The sequence below is a fragment of the Silene latifolia genome, chromosome 9 (assembly GCF_048544455.1).
Source record: "Silene latifolia isolate original U9 population chromosome 9, ASM4854445v1, whole genome shotgun sequence".
Taxonomy (NCBI): Eukaryota; Viridiplantae; Streptophyta; class Magnoliopsida; order Caryophyllales; family Caryophyllaceae; genus Silene; species Silene latifolia.
The window spans coordinates 146,457,170-146,474,835 of NC_133534.1; the positions used below are offsets into that span (position 1 = coordinate 146,457,170).

The 17,666-nt window shown below is 38.5% G+C and overlaps 1 non-coding gene across 1 annotated transcript; it reads right to left on the bottom strand.

Moving 5' to 3' along the window:
- Positions 1–14,485: 14,485 nt before the first annotated feature.
- Positions 14,486–14,592, bottom strand: LOC141603174 (small nucleolar RNA R71). The gene has a single exon (XR_012525068.1). It is a non-coding gene; the product is annotated as a small nucleolar RNA R71 (small nucleolar RNA).
- Between the last annotated feature and the right edge of the window lie 3,074 nt (positions 14,593–17,666).

Genomic DNA, 17,666 nt, shown 5'->3' on the forward strand with positions numbered 1-17,666 from the left:
AGAAAAAGGCTTGATTTCAGTTTCTCATAATGGGATTTCGGAATATAAGCAAAATCATACCATAACTTTGATAATAATGGGAGTAATTGAGTTAAAACCTTACCTTGAATGAATTTTTGGCAAGCAAGAACAATTAATCACCAAGAAATTACCCAAAAGCTTGAGAGTTAAGAAGTATGGAGTTTTAGAGGGAAGAAGGAGAAGAAGTGGGAGGCGGAAATAAGAAAAGAATGAGCCAAAGTAGGGTTTTTGTACAACCCGGATGAGTCCCGATAAAGCAGTACTCGGTCGAGTATTGGGTTTACTCGGCCGAGTGTCGACTACTCGGTCGAGTATTATGAATACTCGGTCGAGTTTTCAAGAATAGTAGCGATTTTAATCCTGGCAGAATGAACGCTCGGTCGAGCACAATCATACTCGGCCGAGTGTGGCCTACTCGGTCGGGTATGCTTTTCTACTCGGTCCAGTGTCAAAGAGCAGAAATGAAATTTCGAATTTCAATGCACCTGCAAAACAAGTAGCATAGTTCGGAGTTCCGTGCAATCGGCTCGTCACTGTTAGAGCTCACTTCTACCACATAAACATGCATCAACACGAGTTATGTATATATATTACCAATTCAATCAACATTTCCACCTATATTCCCTACTTCATTATTACGACAATTACAACATAACCGCACATATACATCAATTAGTTACTTCACCTGCAAAGATTAATCTATACCTCTACAACTCTACACACTCCATAATGCATTTTATACTCACATCAACAAGTCATTCACGAAGCATTAACCTTGACGTGTTGCAACCTATATTAAACAAATCATTCGACTTAACTCCGCCATACGCAACAGAATTTCACATCACATCACCCACAATTTCTGATCACATCTCAGTAATCATATCTACCAATTCAAGACTTTTTCGACACCATAATCACTACATGCAGCAATTCACACTGATGCACATATCTTAAATCACAACTACACATGAGAACAATCCTCACGTAACAACTCATATCAACTACCCTTTCCCAGTGACTGGCTTAAGCACGATGGGGCCGTGATTTTGAAATGAGGGCGCCTACTCACCCAAAATCAAGCATCGGCTGGGGCTCCCAACGCGCATACACCAGGTTCATTTTAGTTGACACCCTATATTCATTGAATTCATTGGTTCAGGTTCCAAAATCGTCGTCTATGATACCACTTTGTAACATCCCCGTATACCAGAATGCCTTACCAAGGACCGTCCCAGTATATGAAGGTGTTACCATCTCGGTTACCCGAGGTAGTAGATCAAATAGACAATGAAAGAACATTTATAATACGTTACCGAACTCTTTACAACTCGATACAAATCTAATTACATATGATAGTGGAGACTACTATAGCTCGTGGTTCTGCACTTTTAAACCGGTAGCGTGATGACTCGATTCCTCCAAGCCCAGCGGCCACAAACCAATAGTACCTGCTAAGCCCACTGCTCACCATCCCCGAATGGATCACCGCAGATACCACAAAACAATAACAACGGGGTCAGTACTGTCTAATCAAAATAAGACAAACAAACAATGTAATCGGCTGATCATCCTCCACAGTAACTGACTACACACCAAAGTGGAGGACCGCAGCCCATCCCCACCAAGTCCAGCTCATCAACGAGCGACTATCCATGTCCCTTAATTTGCACATCCCCTCCCGTGACGGGTTCCCCGGAGGGCGAACTAGGGTGTGAAGCCACTCCCGCAAGTGACTCCACAACAATCACACACACCACAACATCACAGCTGTCACAACACCACAACCGTCACAACACAACCACATCACCACCGTCACCACAACACCCATACTCCGATGATCAGCAGATAACAACAATTACAAAACAAACACAATCTTAATCAATCAACAGTAACTAAGTAGGGGAAACCCTACCTCGTGGCCAATCATGACAAGCATCCACATTTAGCCAGGCACGATTCCGACATGCATCCTAATAATGCGGATCGACGATGACACGGATGAAGACCTCACACGCATCCTTCCTAAGTAATCCCATCCTTCCCATGGTGAAGTGTAGGCTAGAACATGAGAGTGTATGAAGGTAGGGATGATAGGGGAGAGAAATAGGTTAGCGTTTGAGAAAAAAGGAACTGTCAAGAAAATGAGAAATGAAATGAATCTCGCGAACTTGCGTTTTATATTAACGCGTCAACAGCAGCCATACTCGGTCGAGTACTGGAGTACTCGGCCGAGTAGGCTCTACTCGGTCGAGTATAGATGATACGCGGCCGAGTAGCCTCTGCTAGGTCGAGTAGTCAATCCTACATAGTACATGTTCCCATCTTAATCTCTCACTCATTCCTCCCTAAGGTCTTTCTTGGTCAGAGAGTCGGTCATCAAAGTCCTTAAATATCCTGGGTATTACACGTTTGGACCAACTTTTAAAAAGAAACTTGTTGGAGCTAGTGTCCTCCACAATAGTGCGTTAACATAATAAATCTCATTAATAGAATATCATCAGATATTTAATTATTTGATCCTCGTCAGTTGATTAACGTAAATCGATAACGGTTGGCTGACTAGAGTTTGACGTTATTGTCGTGAGACGGCGGTGATCAACTGACCCCTTTCGGTCACACCTAAAGGAACGAACCCCAAATTGATAACTAATTAATTGTATGAGATACAATTCATTTAGTCCCTTGATTTATAGACTAAGAGGTTAGTCGATTATTGTTAGAGAGATTTCGAGTTGCGAACTCGAGGAGCGGCAGTTATTATTTAATTATGCGATAATTAAATAATAAGTTTTGGGAAACGGGTTTTAGTTAATTAACTGTTAATTTACTAAAATTGTACTAATTGATTAATGTGATTAATATTAGTACGTAAATAATATGTGTAGTGGTACACGTATATTTACAGAGTGAATTGGACGAATTTATTATGGAAGCATTTAAACATGATACGATGTTTAATATGATAATTACACGGATTTGTGCGACAAACATAAAAACCAACATGGACCCGTATATGGTCATGTGGACCGTGTAAAATAAGTGTAATGGATGATTACTCACATAATCATTTTTACCTTATTTTGTATACTACCATAATATATGTCTTATACTACATTTTGCATGTGATGTAAGATAAAAATATAAAACAAAAATTGTCCACTAAAGACTCCTTCCACCCGCCACTTCCTTTCCCCCTTACACACTCCATATATTTGTTCACTTGCTCACACTACCTCTCTTACACAATTCATTATTTTGCATGTGAACAAAACTTCCTCCATCTCTCTACAATTATTCTCTAGTATGCATTATTACTAAGAATAGTTAGTAATATTACTAGTATTATTATCAAGGGCACATATTAATAAGTTACTAGTTCTTACTTATTAATATTATTTGGGTTGTTCTTGGGTGCTACTTGGAGGAGACTTTCTAGTTGAAGGTTATACAAGGAGGATCATCCACATATATTTAGCTCAAGAACAAATTAGTAAGGAGAACTAATTTGTGCCCATTTTACCTTATAATCAATGTAAGGAAATTGTTTTTCCTTATACTTTGTTTTTATGCTTTCATATTAGCATGCATGTTACATAGATCACATAAATAACTATTTATGAGATAAATTTATTTTATTAGAGAGTCTAATATGGATCTATGATCTTTCAAGTGGTATCAGAGCATAGGCTTGTAATTTGCATGTTGATTTTAAGCATTTTTATGAATTATGAGATAATTAGTAAAAACTCAAAAATTGTGTTAGAAGAGGTTTTGGCACGAAATTTTTGGGACATGCATACCTACTGATCTCAAAAGGTTTGTGGAATTTTTTGGTGATTTGTCAAGTAATTTTGCTAATTTTAATGATTTTTGGTAGAAAACCGAGTCAAAATGTCGCATTTTAGTGAAAAATTGACTAAAATTAGTTAAATGTTGATTCGGTGCATGGCCTTTTTATGGTATTTCATGCATGTTTTCTACTGATTGTATGCAAAAGGTTGAAGGTTGGTTCGAATTTTTTTGCATGTTTATTGATTTTTTGAGTAAAAAGTCGATAAAAGTCAAATTAATTAATCATAATTTCGAAATTTTTGATTCTGCCCATGATAAATTTATGTACATTTAAGAATATTATTTAAATGTCAAAAGTGATTTTGCATGTGTGTTTTCACTTTGTTTTGATGATTTATTGGTTTTAGTGGTTAAAAACCGATAAATATCGATCTTTTTCTTCACAAAATTTATCCGAAATTTTTGGGCATCTTTTATGACTTTTTGGTGTTCTTGGGAGTGTTCCAGAATACTAAAATTTTTTGTTTCAATTGTTTGGGTAATTTTTCAATTATTTTGGATTTTTACTTAAATATTATGATTTTTCGAATTTAATTAGCAAATTATCACCAAACCAAACTAATAATTTGTCATAAAATTAGTGAGGACTAATTTTGAGGTTCAAAACAGTTTGGACTATTAGTTTGGACTTAAATGAGATTTAAGAGTTAATTATTGATTTTTACATGTTAAAAGTCGATTAAATCCACAAAACCGAGATGGATACCAATGAAGATAGGTAGGGCGATTTTGGCATCATATTTACAGCATTTTAAGCATATTTATTTAAGTTGAATGAATGATTGTCATTTATTTAAAGTATTTATCTTTTGTACCTAGTATGGCCTAGTTATTTTTAATCGTTATTACCCGAAATGAATGGGAATATCGATTTGTTTGTAATTAAATACGATCTCGTATCGTCGGTTTGTAATTAATTAATAGTTTTATTCATTTTATTAATTAATGTATAATAGGAATAGCTATGTAATTAATTTGTAATAGTTATTTTACCGGCGTTTCCAAAAGACGGATTACAACGAGACGGAGTCTTTTTTTTGGAAGGTGTTCCAAATCCCACAAGGAAGAGCCACTTAAGGAATGAAGAGGCAAGGGACCAAGGAGTTGGTTTCCGAAATGTAATAGACTAGTTGTTTATTAACTAGAAGGCCATACTAGGATTTAATCATATGCTTACATGTTTGCTTGTTTTATTTTCGCGCATGCCAAAATCGCCATTCACATGCATTTTATTTTTCGCGGTTGTCAATTCACGTCATTTACATTCACTGAATTAATTCACTTATAAGGAATTTATGACTAAATTGACAAGATCTCTCACTTAACTAAAATTGAGATTAGCCTTACCAATTAGTAACACCTATGAATCTCTTGTTCATTAGAGCCACGCTCGCCCAAGCGGGGTGTTCTCTTTTTACCTTGGGTAAGTAGGGTGGTAAGCGGTTATCACACGCCAAAATTGGTTGGACTCAACGGGATATAAGACGGTCTTGTGTTCCGGGGCTAGTAGATAAATTTGAGGAAATTTGTCGACCAAGAGTTCTAGAGGTAGAATTAGTCAACGTGACTTACCGAATTTACGCAATTATGGGATGTTTCGCCCAAGCGATGCTCATTTTTGTTTAATATTTGGGTCTTGGAATCATTTATATAATTTAGTGGGAGATCATTATATAAATGCTAAAACTTGCTAAACATGTTTTTACAAGTATTTTTAAAACAATGAATGTTAATTTTTCCTTTTTGTTGTAGCATTTTAATTCGCAATGGCAACTTCATCAACTCCATCGACTACTTCACTAGGCAAAGATTCATGGCTAAGGTCCGTAATGGACAAATGTATTTTAAAAGATGACGGTAGTAACTTTCTTGAATGGGAATCCAACATCATAAGTGCCGCGTTGTCCGACAATGTGCTCACTTACTTGACCGATGCTCCTCCTATTGAGCCCGGTGCAAGAGCTTCATCGGCGGTGCGGACCGCCCATGATGACTATGTGAGGATGTTGAATGATATCAAGAATGTGTTGATATGGTCAATATCGCCAAACCTCAAGCTATCATGCATTTCTTTAAATGCTTACGAGATATTCACTCGTATGATCACTATGTTTTCACAAACACCTAAAGTCCGTCAATACGATGCGGCGGCACGCTTCTTTGAAGCTAAGCTTGAGAGGGGCCAAAAGGTTGGTCCCCATGTCCTTAAAATGGTCGAATATGTTGACATCCTAGAGCGTCTAGGGTGTAAGATTCCTAAAACTCTTGTGGTGGATCGTATCCTTCACTCACTCCCCACCAAGTTTGCCCACTTTAGGGTAAACTACAACATGAATGGTATGGATAAGAGTTACCATGAAATTCATGCACTCCTCACCCAAGCGGAGAGGGATATGGAGGCTAGTGGGAGTGAAAAGGGAGATGTTTTAACCATGAAGTTAAAGAACATGTCTCTTGGAGTCAAGAAAGGAAAAGGGAAAGAAAAGTCCCAATTCAAGAAATCGTCAAAGAAAATTGACAAGGGAAAGGGGAAGGCCGTTGTGAATGGCAATCCCAAGGCAAAAAGTGTCAAGCTCTCCGAGGCCGAATGTTTCCATTGTAATGGGAAGGGGCATTATAGGAGGAGTTGTCCCAAATACTTGGAGGATCTCAAGGAAGGGCGTGTGACGCCTATTGGTATGATTTCCTCTCTCTATGTGATAGACGTTAATTATGCTTGTACTTCCACTTGGGTACTTGATACCGGATGTGGCTCTCACCTTTGTAACCATTTGCGGGGTATAAGGGACGTGCAAGCACTAGCAAAAGGTGATGTGGATCTCCGCATGGGCAATGGAGCTAGAGTAGCCGCCGTTGCCGTAGGGACCTATGTGCTCACTTTAGCTAGTGGTTTAGAGTTGTATTTAAATAAGTGTTATTTTGTACCAACTTTAACTAAGAACATCATCTCCATTTCCGCGTTAGACGCGGAAGGCTTTTGTTTTATGATTAAGGACAAGTGTTGTACTTTTTCTTTAAATGATGTGGTTTATGGCAAGGCCATTTCAATTGGAGGCATTTATGTTTTAAATGATGTTAATGACGTTTATCATATGGAAACTAAAAAGCTCAAAAAGGGTGATCCAAACGAATCCTACCTTTGGCATTGTCGTTTAGGCCACATAAACGAAAGACGCATTAAGAGACTTGCTTCATCAAAAGTGCTCAAACCATTTGGTTTCGAATCTTATGGTACATGCGAGTCTTGCCTTTTAGGCAAGATGACTCGTGCACCTTTTGCGGGAAAAGGGACACGAGCAAGTGAGGTTTTGGCTCTCATACACACGGATGTGTGTGGACCATTAACCATCACCGCTAGAGGAGGTTTTCTCTACTTCATTACTTTTACTGATGACTTAAGTAGATATGGGTATGTCTACTTAATGAAGAACAAAAGTGAAGCCTTTGACAAGTTCAAAGAGTTTCAAAAGGAAGTAGAGAACCAATTGGATAAAAAGATAAAGACTCTACGGTCCGACCGTGGTGGTGAGTATCTAAATATTGAATTTGATTCACACCTAAAAGATTGTGGTATAGTATCACAATGGACTCCTCCTGGCACACCACAATTAAATGGTGTGGCCGAAAGGAGAAACCGAACTTTACTTGATATGGTTCGGTCAATGATGAGTCTAACCGAGCTTCCTAGTTCATTTTGGGGTTTTGCCCTCTTGTCTGCGATATTTTCACTAAATCGAAGCCCGACTAAAGCGGCCGATAAGACTCCATATGAGATATGGACAGGGAGAGTCCCTCATTTGTCATTCATGCGTATTTGGGGTTGCGAAGCGTACGTTAAGATCAAGTCGACAATAAGCTTGCACCCAGATCTGGCAAATGTCTTTTTGTAGGATATCCAAGGGAAACACGTGGCTATTACTTCTACAATAAACACGAGAACAAAGTGTTTGTGGCTCGTGATGCTGTCTTCCTAGAAAAGGAATTTATTTCTAAGAGACAGAGTGGGAGAAAATTTGAACTTGAAGAAGTTCGAGAGCCACAAACCGAGAACGAGGTAGAGGAGAACGTGGAGGAAAGCATTCCCTCTTCCTCTGAAACGGTAATTATTCCTAGAAAGTCAAGTAGGATTTCTAATCCACCTGATCGCTACCTTGGTAACATCGAAGAGGATGGTGTTTTGTTACTTCTTGAGAGTAATGAACCCACTACCTACAAATCGGCCATGTCTAGTCCCGACTCCTCGCTTTGGCTAGAAGCCATGCGGTCCGAAATGGATTCCATGTACGAGAACCAAGTATGGGACTTGGTGGATTTACCTGAGGGAGTGCGACCTCTTCAGTGTAAATGGATATACAAAATTAAAATCGGCGTGGATAAACATGTGGATGTTTACAAAGCTAGATTGGTGGCAAAAGGTTTCACCCAAGTTCATGGTTTACACTATGACGAAACCTTCGCTCCGATCGCTATGCTAAGGTCCATTAGGATAATCTTAGCGGTTGCCGCATTTCATGATTATGAGATATGGCAAATGGATGTCAAAACCGCCTTCTTGAATGGGATTCTAGAAGAAGAGGTGTACATGATACAACCCGAAGGTTTTGTGGATACATCTAACCCTAAGAAGGTGTGTAAGCTCAAGAAGTCCATTTATGGTCTTAAGCAAGCATCTAGGAGTTGGAATCATCGCTTTGATCATGTCATTAAACAATACGGATTCACTAGAAGTGTGGAAGAACCGTGTTTATACATGAAGTTTAGTGGGAGTAAGGTTGTATTCCTTGTCCTATATGTGGATGACATATTGCTCATTGGGAATGACATTCCATCGCTCACTTCCGTTAAGGAGTGGCTAGGGAAACACTTCCAAATGAAGGACTTGGGAGAGGCACAACGAATCTTAGGTATCTGGATCTATAGGGATAGGTCCAAGAGGATACTAGCATTGAGTCAAGAAGCTTATATTGACAAAGTTCTTGACCGGTTCAATATGAAAGACTCCAAGAGAGGATTTCTACCTATGGGCCAAGGGATTACTTTGAGCAAGTCACGGTCTCCCTCTACCCCTAAGGAAATTGAACACATGAAGACCGTCCCTTATGCTTCCGTTGTTGGGTCTATCATGTATGCTATGATTTGCACTCGTCCCGACGTTGCGTATGCCTTGAGCATGACAAGTCGGTATCAAGCCAAGCCTGGTGAGAGTCACTGGATAGCCGTAAAGAACATCCTTAAGTACTTGAGAAGAACTAAGGATTCGTTCTTAGTGTTTGGAGGAGAAACTGAGTTGTGTGTAAGAGGTTACACGGACGCAAGTTTCCAAACTGATCGGGATGACATGAAATCCCAATCCGGCTACGTGTTTATGCTAAATGGAGGAGTTGTTTGTTGGAAGAGCTTCAAGCAAAGTGTTACTGCGGATTCTACAACGGTGAGTACCTTGCGGCGTCGAGGCTGCGAAGGAAGTTGTTTGGATTAGGCAATTCATGGAGGGGCTAGGAGTAGTCCATTCCGCCAAAGATCCTATCACTCTATATTGTGATAACGGTGGAGCTATTTTTCAAGCCAAAGAGCCTAAGTCTAGTAACAAATCTAGACACATTGAAAGGAAATACCATGTAATTAGAGATTATGTGGAAAGGAAGGAAATTGACATTTGTAAGGTTGGGACAGATGACAACATTGCTGATCCTTTAACCAAGCCTTTATCAAAGGCTAAGCATGATGGTCATGTCGTCGCTATGGGATTGAGACGAGTACCACATTTTCTTTAGATTATGGATATGTAATAATTGGATAGTGTATCTTTTATTATATATATGATAATCATATTCATTGTTTTCGTATTCATTCTTTTATGAATTTTTATTTAGTGTGACTAAATTTTAATACCTTGTTTATCTGAATATGTTGTGGAGACAATGTTGAACACTATTCAAGTGAATAAGATGAACATTGTATTTTGTCCCTAGTCACTTAATGAGGTGACGTCTCGGAGTGACTAGATTGTAAGTCGATTGATGGTTGTTCAACACCATAAGGTCATATGTGCTGACTGGTCGATTACATAGGCGAGTGTGTGACACTTTGTGGGACAGTGACCATTTAGAGAGTCCCTAAGTTCTATTATAGACGCCGGTCGTGGCGGGGATCTCTAAGATGTTCTAATGAGTCGATTCTTTTATTTGGAGACTATTATCCGAGCAGTGCGATTCCGAGTGACTTTGGTTTTGTCCTAGGTCGTGCCGTGAAAGGAGGCCAAAAGGGCATTTACTAGGTCATGGTGAGTCAGTATTGTGCAATAGGATAGATAGGGCATACGAAATTGTCCACCCACGTTGGGTAACTATATCTCAAGGCCACTCGAGGAGTTAATGACTACAAATGCGTGGCCACGCTCGGAAGTAATCTGTGAGAGATTTTTCCGGTCAGGTAGTCACACTCCCGATCGAGAAAACCACTCGCGATGTGTTCATGTGCAAGTGCGACCTGAAAGACACCTTGCATTGAGTGGGAGATTAAAACGGACAAGAGAATTGGTAGCGCACACCTTGTGTCGGACAAGTGGGAGATTGTTGGAGCTAGTGTCCTCCACAATAGTGCGTTAACATAATAAATCTCATTAATAGAATATCATCAGATATTTAATTATTTGATCCTCGTCAGTTGATTAACGTAAATCGATAACGGTTGGCTGACTAGAGTTTGACGTTATTGTCGTGAGACGGCGGTGATCAACTGACCCCTTTCGGTCACACCTAAAGGAACGAACCCCAAATTGATAACTAATTAATTGTATGAGATACAATTCATTTAGTCCCTTGATTTATAGACTAAGAGGTTAGTCGATTATTGTTAGAGAGATTTCGAGTTGCGAACTCGAGGAGCGGCGATTATTATTTAATTATGCGATAATTAAATAATAAGTTTTGGGAAACGGGTTTTAGTTAATTAACTGTTAATTTACTAAAATTGTACTAATTGATTAATGTGATTAATATTAGTACGTAAATAATATGTGTAGTGGTACACGTATATTTACAGAGTGAATTGGACGAATTTATTATGGAAGCATTTAAACATGATACGATGTTTAATATGATAATTACACGGATTTGTGCGACAAACATAAAAACCAACATGGACCCGTATATGGTCATGTGGACCGTGTAAAATAAGTGTAATGGATGATTACTCACATAATCATTTTTACCTTATTTTGTATACTACCATAATATATGTCTTATACTACATTTTGCATGTGATGTAAGATAAAAATATAAAACAAAAATTGTCCACTAAAGACTCCTTCCACCCGCCACTTCCTTTCCCCCTTACACACTCCATATATTTGTTCACTTGCTCACACTACCTCTCTTACACAATTCATTATTTTGCATGTGAACAAAACTTCCTCCATCTCTCTACAATTATTCTCTAGTATGCATTATTACTAAGAATAGTTAGTAATATTACTAGTATTATTATCAAGGGCACATATTAATAAGTTACTAGTTCTTACTTATTAATATTATTTGGGTTGTTCTTGGGTGCTACTTGGAGGAGACTTTCTAGTTGAAGGTTATACAAGGAGGATCATCCACATATATTTAGCTCAAGAACAAATTAGTAAGGAGAACTAATTTGTGCCCATTTTACCTTATAATCAATGTAAGGAAATTGTTTTTCCTTATACTTTGTTTTTATGCTTTCATATTAGCATGCATGTTACATAGATCACATAAATAACTATTTATGAGATAAATTTATTTTATTAGAGAGTCTAATATGGATCTATGATCTTTCAAAACTGAGACCACGTGAGCCTATTTTTTCTCCTTTTGTCGTTCCACCCTCCCAATGTGAGTATATTGCCCCTAATGATTTTGAATTATTGGATGACGATGATGATGATCCGACCTTTTTTTAAAAGTCCCCCTAGTGTCATTCCAATTGACCATTTAGAGACTCATCTTAAAGACAATGACCTTGTAGTAGATGACACACTAGCCATGGATGATTTTGAGCCCGATCGTAGTGAAAAGGATGAGGTTTTGTCCGAGCCTTTAGATACCTTTGAAAATCCTTCCACAGAGGGTGTAGTTGATCCATTTGAGGTTGATGGAGGACTTAGTGATACTAATTGATGTGACCAATATTTGAGCATATTTAGTCCCCGAACTAGCCTCGTTCCTATGCTTTTTAGTGCATATTTGGGTCATTTACTATCTTTAGTCCTTCGTTTTGCATATTTTTTGAGGTTTTGTTTCCTTGGTAGGAGAGGAGTGCAAACCTTGCATTTTCATGGCAAAATAGAGCTAAATTGATCGAATCTAATGACCAAGCATCAAAGTGAAGATAAGACTAGAAGGCCTTTGTAAATAATGTAGTAGATGGGCAATGATGAAGAAGATCCTTGCATCTCCAACAAGATCCCAGAGGATTGTTGGAAGAAGGAAAGAAGGAAAGAAGAAAAAGCTCGCTGGACTAGAATCCGCTCGTCCCAGCATCGGGACGCTCGTCCAAGAGCTCCACAATCCGAGTGTCCCACCTTCCTGGCCGCTCGTCCACCACCTGCACAATCCCCTCGTCCCGACCTTTTGGACGCTCGGATTGTTCTCCAGTGCAGCCCGGCTTCTTCTTGTTCTACTCGGGATGCGCATATTTTCGAAAGACTAGCAAAAAGGAGACTCACATCTTTCTTCGAGAGGAGCATTTCCTCAACTTTTTTTAAGGACTTAATCGTCATTTAAGCCCTTAGTAACCCTAATTTGTGCACCTAATCCGCATTATAAATACCCCATTGTACTAATTAGATTATCATGTTCTTCTTATCAATCTTTAGTGTAGTTTATATTATTCTAATCTCTCTTTAATCTTGTAATCAACTTTTAATCAAGTATTAATACAAATCTCATTTCCTTAATTTCTCTATTGTTCATCCTTTATTTTGGGTAATTGAAGATTATTTGGGTTTATTTGGAGGATTGACAACCTTCCAATCATTCATCAAGTACTTCTATTATTCTTTGCTTATTATTTTGGAATCATCACTAGGTATAATTCTCTTCATCCCTTTTTAATTATTGTTAATCATCTTTACTTATTCATCATGTTTTACTTTATTGATATTATTGACAACCTTGTTAACATGTTAAACTTGATAATGAGTGAGTAGTTTCCTTAACTAGGGTTAATGAGGAATTAGGGGAAACCATCATGGGGATTAATTCATGCTTAATCTAATATGCTTTCATAATTAATTTGCTTGCTTGTTGTGATTTCAACTTATGCACATGTTATGTTTGATGAAATGCGAGCCTATGAATCCTTGCATTTTTTACCCATCACTTATCTTTTCAATGAGACTTGTAAGACATAAACCAACTCGAGTCTCATTAGACCATGCATATTGTTGGATAGGGAGGATTAAGTCGACTTGTAGGTGTTGTACAATCTAATCGATTCAGCTCCGGGACCCAAACCTTCCTAGGGATTGTAAGATATACACTAACTCGATCCCATCACAACAATAATTGCTTGCATCTAGTTGAAAACAAGTTTGTATGATCAAATCCCATGAATCCCCTATGAACCCATGACACCCTAGTGCTTTGAATCAATTGTTTACACCTCTTTTTAATCATCTTGCTTGTTTGCTTTTATTGTTATTTAGTTTAGTGATCTTCTTATCTCAACCTAAATTGTGACACTCTTAGACACCACTACTTACAATCGAAAATCCTACATCAATACCCGTCCCTTGGGATCCGACCTTTACTTACCTCTTTACTAATAGTAGAGTTGTTTATGAAGATTATAAATATTGTTTTGGTCTAGGTACTCCTAACGACAAGTAACCGAAATCTAAGCTAAGAAAGCGACCGACCAAAAATGGCGCCGTTGCCGGGGACAGTGTTAACTTGATTTGATTTTCTTTGATTGTTATTAGTTATGTTTTTGTTTGCCTTGGGGAAGTAAAACTCCTCAAGGTTTGTTCTAATTGTTTTCGAGTTGTTTGATATTTTGCATGTCTAGAAGATCACAAGGTAACTTGTTACCCATTGATCACGAAATTGAAAGGACTTTGACAACCAATAGAAGACTTGCTAGAAACACTTTGAGAGGTATTGGCGAGGTTGTAGATATTCATTCAAATACTCTTGAGTTCATAAACCCTTTTGCAAGAGAAGGTGAGGAGAACCCAACACAAAATCAACCACAAAATCAACCCACAATGCCTAAGTTTTCATCACATTCCGTACCAACCGAGGAGAACCTACCTAATGGTACTCCCACACCACAACACTTAACCGGAAATTTTATTGCAAAATCCGCATTTATCCAATTAGTCAAAAGAAGCCAATTTGCGGGGATGCCTAGTGAAGACCCTCATTCTCACATGGAGACTTTTTGTGACTATTGTTATGCGACTTCATAAACCGGAGTGACTCAACACCAAATTCCATGGGTCTTATTTCCTTTTTCTCTAATTGGTACCGCGAAACAATGGTTAAAGAGCCTTGATAAGTCTACTCTTGGAATTGACTCTTAGAAGAAGTTGGCTCTAGCTTTCTAAAAAAATTTATACCCTCCGGAAAAGACTAACATGCTAAGAGTCCAAATCACGGGTTTTAAGCAAAGGGACGAAGAATCTTTGTATGAAGCTTGGGAGCGATTCAAAGGAACTTGTCGCTCATGTCCTCATCATGGACTTAGCGAGTGGTTCTTGGTACAACAATTTTGGAATGGTCTTTATGAAGACTCCCGAAACATTCTCAACATGGGATCAAATGGTATGTTCACTGAAGTTGGCGATAATCAAACTTGGAACAAGATTGAGGAAATGACGGTCCATAATTCACAATATGGTAGATCTCCCAAGGCTACTAGAGGAGGAAAGCATGAAGTGGACTCTAATACTCAATTGGGAGCTCAACTTAGTGCTCATATTGATACCAGCAACTTGAAGTTTGAAAAGGCTATGGCTAAGCTTGAAGAAGCCTCAAAATCACCGAAGCAACATGTTAATGCCATGGTAGCATCTTCATCGATTCCAAATGGAATATGTGAGAATTGTGGAACTTTGGGACATGACCAAAGTGAATGTAGGGGAACAAGTGAGCAAGTGAATGCTTTTCAAGCATACAAAAGTGGTACTCCTTATTCAAACTATTACAATGAAAACACCAAATTCCATCCAAATCTCAAATACAAAAGCCAAAATGTTCAAAACCCTCAACCAACATACACCCCACCTCCAATGAGAAACCAAAATCAAAGACCCTTCTACAACCAAAACCAAGTTACCAAAATCAAACTCCATACAATCAACAAAATGACCAAGGTTTTGTTGTTCAAAAAGCGGTCCTCCAAATGCAAAAGAATCAACAAGAATTTTTCACTCAAATGCAAAAAGATAGCCAAGCAAAAGACATCACCATCAACAACATCCTAGCCCACACAAAAATGTTGGAAACTTAAATGACCCAACTAGCATCTTCAAACTCTCAAAGACAAAAGGGGCAATTACCACCTCAAAGTAATCCCCCAAGACATGAATCGGTTAGTGCCATCCACTTGAGGAGTGGTACAAGATATGAAGGGCCAAAGAAGCAAGTTGAGGATGAAGTTGTGGAGGCTAGTGAGAAGGAAAGAGTTGTGCAAAACTCTAGGGAAGATGAACCCACCAATCAAGAAGTTTCAAAGAAGAATGAAGAAAAGGCCGAAGAGAAGGAGCCCATTGTGATTAGACTTCCATTCCCGAGTCGTCAAGATAAGCCTAAGTTTGATGACCAACTTGGAAAATTCATGTAAATTGTGAAGAATTTAGAAGTCTCGATTCCTTTCACGGAATTGATCAATCACTGTGGACAGCGAGGGGCCACGGGGGCGCTTGGGAGGAAGAGAACAAGCGTTTGCATTTTGTTGGAGTCGCCACCAATTTTTATGGGAAATTGGAACCGTTCGAATACTTCGTGCCATGTCAAGACACAAAGTAGAGACATGAACACCAAGCAATTGTTACCCTTGGCATTCTATGTCTAGAATGACTCTCGTGGATGCCAATGAACACGAATGTTCACAGAGATCTAGAGTAAGGGGTGAGGGTCCGTATTAGGAAGCTCTTTTGATCGAACACCTAATCCCGCCCGCCTCGATAGCGGCCTCTACTAATGATTAGGGACATCATTCATACTTGATATATTGTCAGTTATATGCATGCAATGCAACACCCAAGTTTTAATCCTATCATGTGAAGATTAACTAAGTCGGTTGACACGTAATTTAACATACAATTGGGTCAAAGTAGGATTTTAGTGCTCAATTACATGTGAAAACATACAAATGATACAAGAAATATGATAAATACAATAAATAAAAATACAATAATGAAAATTACAATAATTACAATGGATTAGGCGATTTATGTCGAAAATACCCTTAAAACGGATAATTTGAGAAAACGAAGAAAAGGCATGAATTAACGAACAGAACAGAATGCGATAATACGGGTAATAGTTAATTGTACGTAAACTAATCAAACTAGGTCAAACAATAACGGAGTTCAGAGACAGAATTCAATCCGGAATAGGCGCAGCAGAGCTGCGTCCCTTGGAATAGGCGCAGCAGTTGCTGCGTCTGTTCCTGACCTGAGTTCTGGTTGTGAAGCCGGAATTGCGTGTTGTTAATACTCGTCGGTAAATTTAATGATTGATTAAATTATTTACTTGGATGAAAGTGATTACTAGGTTATTTACATGTGATTGATAGTCATAAAAGCAATAAAACATGGATGAGACGGATTTAAACGAATTATTTATATGAAAGAATGATTAATCAGTGACATGGGTGAATGAAATAAACTAAACAAGACGAATTAATGACAAATAAATGATGAACATGCGATGAATATGACAATAGACAGATGAAAATATATCGAAGGATGAATTCCAGAAACTCAATGTGAAAGAATCGAATTTCTACAACCCGGATTGATTTTAATGACGAAAACCCGCAAATATGAGATTATAAGGGATTTAAGTCGGAATTAAATGATGAATTAAACGTGTTAAAGATGATGAACAATATACATGTGAGATAATTATGCTATTGCGTCAAAGAATTAAAGAACAAACGAAAACAAATAAAAGTTAACGAATTTACAGAGGACGAAGGAAGAAGAAAGGAAGCAGGAACTGCGGCAGCCTCACGAAGAGGCGCAGCAGGTACTGCGCTCCTTCGAAGAGGCGCATCAGTTGCTGCGTCCTTTCTCGACGGTTTGTCTTCTGGAAATCCGCAAAAAGGGGTTTTAAAGCACGGTTTTATAAATCGGTTTTAATTGGTATTTTCGACATAAACCTTACAATAATGATACAAAAAGGTAAATAACAATAAATAAAGGGAGATTTACACCCTCAGACTTACATGTTTGACGAAACGAGAAGGACTAAGATATCGATTAGTGATGCTCGACGCGAATGTAACGAAAGTGTCCTCGTAAGAGGAATTAAAACAAATTGATTAAGTTGATTGATTGCGGAGTTGGTCAAATTGGTCGGTCATGCAAACGAGGCTGGTACTCAGAAGGATCCGAGCTTACGTGGTCGAAAGTTCAAGCACGTAGACGCCAAAAAGTAAGAACAAAGGTCTACAATGCAAAGGGAGAAGAGAAGGGCGGACACTCGCGTGAGAAATATGAGGAGCGAAGACTCCTATTTATACTAATCACGTGAAGTATTTAGGGTTTCGGAGAGTCTTTGGAAGTGAATCTCGGAAAGATACGAAAA